Genomic DNA, 5,447 nt, shown 5'->3' with positions numbered 1-5,447 from the left:
TTCGAGGATGGTGAGCAGATATTGAGCAGGTATTGAGATGAGTACTGGGATAGCTGGGATGCCACGACATGATGATAGGAGTCTTCCGCTGTAGCCTTTAGTTTATTTACATTTCAGTTAGAACAGTCATTTTGAGATCATGTATCGTACTTTGGTTTGGTTTTGAGGATTGTAACTATTCGCTAAATTATTTATATTAAACGTTGTTTCTTTATTGTTGTTTGATTATCATTGCCTCGGGTAACCGAGATGGTAATGTCTTCATACCTGAGTGGTCCTGGTAAGGCACTTGGAGTATGGGGGTGTTACAAGAAACTAGTGGAGAATGAGACTAATAGAACTGGTAACAGGGATAAGGGCAAGACACCAATAAGAGATTCTGGGGTGAAGTTATTCGATGTACCTGAGGTGGGGGCCAAGTCAAAGTTGTTTGCAGCATTGCCTGTTGGCAATTCCTCTGATGGCTGTCTGGGATTGATAGATGTTTACCACGCGCCTATTGAAGTTGATTTGAATCTTGTAGCCATAGCTGGAAATAGACCGTACAAGATTGATGCGTGGGTATTGGACCATGAAGAATGTGTGGAAAGAATCCGGGTTGATTGGAAAAGAAGCGACAAGGGCTCGCCGGCGTATCAAGTAAATAGGAAACTATCTAGAATCCGGACGAGTGTTAAACGCTGGACTCTAGATAAACGCGCCGAATGGAGAATGAAATGGGATGAATTTGATCAAAGATTGGAACATGGCATGACTTTGGCCATCACGGGGAATGGAGATGAGGAGTACACAAAAGTAAATGAGGAAGTAACGGAGTTTGCAAGGGCCGCGGCGGCATTCTGGAGACAGCGGGCAAAGATCAAGTGGATGGTTGATGGGGATACTTGCACGAAATACTTCTTTAATTGGGTTAAAGGTCGGGCGGGGAGAAATCATATACATGGGATTAAAGGCTTGGATGGAACTTGGCATTATGATGAGGGCCTAGTCCGAAATGAATTCCAGCAAACTTTTATGGATCTTTATCTATCCTCGAATGACAGCGTGGAGTGGAGAAAAAAGGTCCGGTTTTGAGTACACACTCAAGCATCTTGATCACTCTTTCTCTCAGGATGAGTTGGACCGCCTAAGTAGGCCTTTCTCCGCTAAGGAGGTCCGTACGGCGGTTTTCCAAATGGGAGCACTCAAGGCCCCGGGACCTGATGGTATTCCCGCTGTCTTTTACCAAAGGTGTTGGTCCATGATCAAAGGTGATTTTACAAAGACTATTCTTTCTATCCTCAATTCCGGGAGGGTGTTACGAGAGATTAATAGAACTTTTATCGCGCTTATCCCAAAGAAAGAAAACCCGGAGGGGGTTACGGACTACCGTCCTATTAGCCTTTGTAACGTGATGATGAGGATTGTGACAAAGTGTATAGCAAACCGTTTGGTAAAGGTGATGAGCTCGCTCGTAAGTGAAACACAGAATGCTTTTCTCTCGGGGAGGAACATTAGCGACAATATTCTGGTGGCTCATGAGGCCATCAATAAAATTTCGAGTCATGGGAAGGGGAGACAAGCATTAGGTGCCTTCAAGGCGAATATGAGTCAGGCGTATGACAGAGTCAGATGGGATTTCTTGGAAGCGGTGTTGGTAAAGTATGGCTTTCCTCAACATTTGATATCGTTTATGATGAGCTGCGTTACGACGGTGAGCTATGAAATTCTGGTAAATGGTGTCCCTCTACCGCAATTCAAACCTAGGTGTGGACTACGACAAGGTGATCCTCTATCCCCCTATCTTTTCATTCTGTGTATGGAAGTACTATCCCGAAATGTTGATCACGCGCACGAGCTTCGGTTGGTACATGGAGTTCAACTAGTTAAGGAGGTTCGTCCTATTACACACCTCTTCTTTGTGGATGATTCGGTCTTCTTTTTCAAGGATAAGGGGAATACGGTAACCCATTTGGTGCAAATCATCAAGAATTATTGCGAAGCTTCGGGTCAAAGGTTGAATGTGGATAAGTCAGGGATACTTTTTAGCCCGAATACTACTTTGATCAAAGCACAGAGGATTATGAAAGTTTTTGATATCAAGAAGAACAATGGTATTGGGAAATATCTGGGTATTCCAGCCGAATTTAAAGAATCCAAACAAGGCATCTTTAATGCACTTTTTGAGCATGTCACCAGACGCATTTCTTCATGGAATGGGATTTTTCTATCACCAGCAGGACGTCTTACTCTGATTTCATCGATTCTATCAAATCTCTCAAATTATTTTCTATCGGTCTTCAAAGTTCCGGTAAGTGTGGCAAAAAAGATTAATTCTATTTTGGCACAATTTTGGTGGACGGGATGTAAGATGGGGCATAATATCCACTAGTGTAGCAAAAATTTCTTGAGTCTGCCGAAGAGTGCGGGTGGGTTAGGCATACGCAATGTGAAATGCCTTAATCAAGCATTATTGGCTAAACATGGGTGGAGAATCGTTTCTGGAGAGTCATCTCTTTTTTGCAGGATTTTCAGACAAAAGCTTTTTGGCACTCAAGTGATACAGCAGGGTATGACTCCTATCAGGGGTTCTGGGTGTTCATGGGGCACACGTAGCATCCTACATGGGCTAACTATAATTATGGAGAATATGGGTTGGAAGCCTGGTATTGACTCGAAGTTAAATATCTGGACGGCAAGATGGGTGGGGGGAGAGAGGCCGGAGCCTAGAAATGAATGGCTAACTCAAAGTAATGGTCATTTGGCTAATCTAAAGGTACGGAACCTTTTCCAATCTGATGGTAGTTGGAATAAGGACTGCATAGTAGGTTTGTTCACGGATGAGTGGGCTACACGGATTCTTGCTGTACCGCGATGTGAAGTGAGAAGGGATGATAAGGTCTATTGGCCACTCACAACACCGGGCACTTATACGGTAAAGAGTGGATATGACTTAATCTTTACAGAATACATGGTCAAAGCAGGAGCGGTAAAGGACAACAGTAGACTCAGCGATCGAGGTCGACATTTCTGTCGGAAAGTGCTTTGGAAGTTGCCTGTACCGCAGATGTGGAAAATTCTTCTCTGGAAAATTATTACCAATGTTCTACCGACCGGGAATGAGTTTTCTAAGCGGAATATTGAAGCGGATCCTTTCTGTGGTATGTGTAGAGGGGACTAGAGAAGCATGGAAACTCCTGAACACCTTTTTAGGGACTGTGGTTTTTCAGGTAGGATCTGGGCTGGATCGGTCTTAGGCATTCGGGTCGAGGGTGCAGGGGGCATCCCTATCTCTAATTGGATTTGCGACTGGATCCACTATTTGAACAAAAGGAAAGAGGGAACGTGTCAGGTGATCTATTTTGTGGCCACATTGTGGGGACTATGGACACTGAGGAACAAAATCAAATTCCAGGATCAAGCGGTTAACTCGTAAGTGATCACGAATATGGTCTATAATGTCATCGGGGAGAGAGTGCACATCTTGTTTTCGAGACAGGCTCGGAGTGACTTGCGAATTGAGGAAGAGGGGTCATCCCAAAGGGAAATTACGGCTATTCGCAATGGTCATCCTGTGTGTGTTATAGGTAAGCCGACCGGATGTACGGTGGTACGTGTAAAAGTGGACGCTAGCTGGAACCAGACCTTTGAGGCGGCTTTCGGGTGGATTGCCTATGATGATACGGGATAGGAGCTGGGTCGCAGACAGGTACGCACCAGAGCTGAATCACCGTTGCAGGCTGAAGCTTTGGGGGTTCGCGATATTGTGGAGTGGGCAAGAGAGGGGCGGATTCTTCACCTGGATATTTCATCGGATTGCTTACAACTTATCAACCAAATAGCGGGGGTGGACAAGGATAATCACAGGATTGCGGGGCTACTGGAGGACCTTCGGGGTTCTTTTAGTTTCTTTCATTGTTTATGTTTTAACTTTATTCCGAGGAAGCTAAATGGCGTTGCGCATAGTGGGCAAGAGAGGGGCGGATTCTTCACCTGGATATTTCATCGGATTGCTTACAACTTATCAACCAAATAGCGGGGGTGGACAAGGATAATCACAGGATTGCGGGGCTACTGGAGGACCTTCGGGGTTCTTTTAGTTTCTTTCATTGTTTATGTTTTAACTTTATTCCGAGGAAGCTAAATGGCGTTGCGCATAGCCTTGCAAAGCAAGCCATGAAACCGTGAAATCTTTATTTACAGTTGACAAAAAAAAAAGCAAATAACGTAGAAGAGAGCACAAGACAAAAAATATGAAACATGTAAACGTTTTACGGAGTATTATTATGGTGTTCTAATTTCAAAGATGCATATATATACACAATAAAATTATAGTGTTTGCATTGACATAGGCTTTTACTACTACGGATAATATGGGGTAATAGTGTTTTAATAAACTTGACACTCCTACCTACATTAATATATCTTTTATAACTGCTAAGATTTATTTTTAGATTAAAATTTTATTTGAAGTGTTTTTAAAAACTTGGGGACTACCACGTGCTCCGAAAAAAGCCTCTCTTATATATATACTAGATTTAATGCCCTTGCGATGCACGGGCCTAAATGTAGAATTCTATAATGTATGTTCTTATATAGTTATATGTAATTAACCCCTTCCATAGTAACACGTACAAACTCACAAAGTAATTACTTATGGGTCAAGCAAATGCCTCAAGCCTATCTTTTAGGGTGTGTTTGGATTGAATGATTTGAAGGAAAAAGAAAGGGAGGGGGAATAGAGGATTTAAAATCCTTGTTTGGATAGGAAATTAGGGTGGAGGAAAATTGAGGGGGGAGATTTGGAGGGATCCAATTTCCCTCCTCCAAGCCTAATCAAAATTTATCCTCACTAGGCAAGATTTGGAGGAATATTGTATCCAAACACCCACACCCCATTCCCCCTCCCCTTCCCTTCTCTCCCTTTCCCTTCCCTCCTTCCCCCTCTCCTCCCTTTTCCTCCATTTTTGCACCCTAAAGGGAGGGGAGGGGGAAGGAGGGAAGGAGGGAAGGGAAAGGGAGAGAAGGGAAGGGGAGGGGGAATGGGGTGTGGGTGTTTGGATACAATTTCCCTCCAAATCTTGCCTATTGTGGAGAGATTTTAATTAAGCTTGGAGGAGAGAAATTGGATCCCTCCAAATCTCTCCCCTTCCATTTCCCTTCACCCTCATTTGCTATCCAAATAAGGGACTTTAAATCCCTCACTCTCCCTCCCTTTCTTTTCCCTCCAAATCCCCCAATCCAAACACACCCTTAATGTAGTAGATCAAACACTCTTAACATAAGAGCGTTAAATCTAGACCTCGATTCAGTACCCGTAAAGTGTCTAACTGTAGATACCTCATTTCTGCACCTCCCGCAAACCACCCGATGATGATTGGGCCGCATGTTTGGTACACAGAACGATTTATGACAGTTCGTAAGTTTATCGTCAAGTGATCGCTCAAACATTTGTGTCTACCTCATAG

This window comes from Silene latifolia, chromosome X (assembly GCF_048544455.1).
Source record: "Silene latifolia isolate original U9 population chromosome X, ASM4854445v1, whole genome shotgun sequence".
NCBI lineage: Eukaryota > Viridiplantae > Streptophyta > Magnoliopsida > Caryophyllales > Caryophyllaceae > Silene > Silene latifolia.
This window is presented reverse-complemented; position numbering follows the sequence as displayed.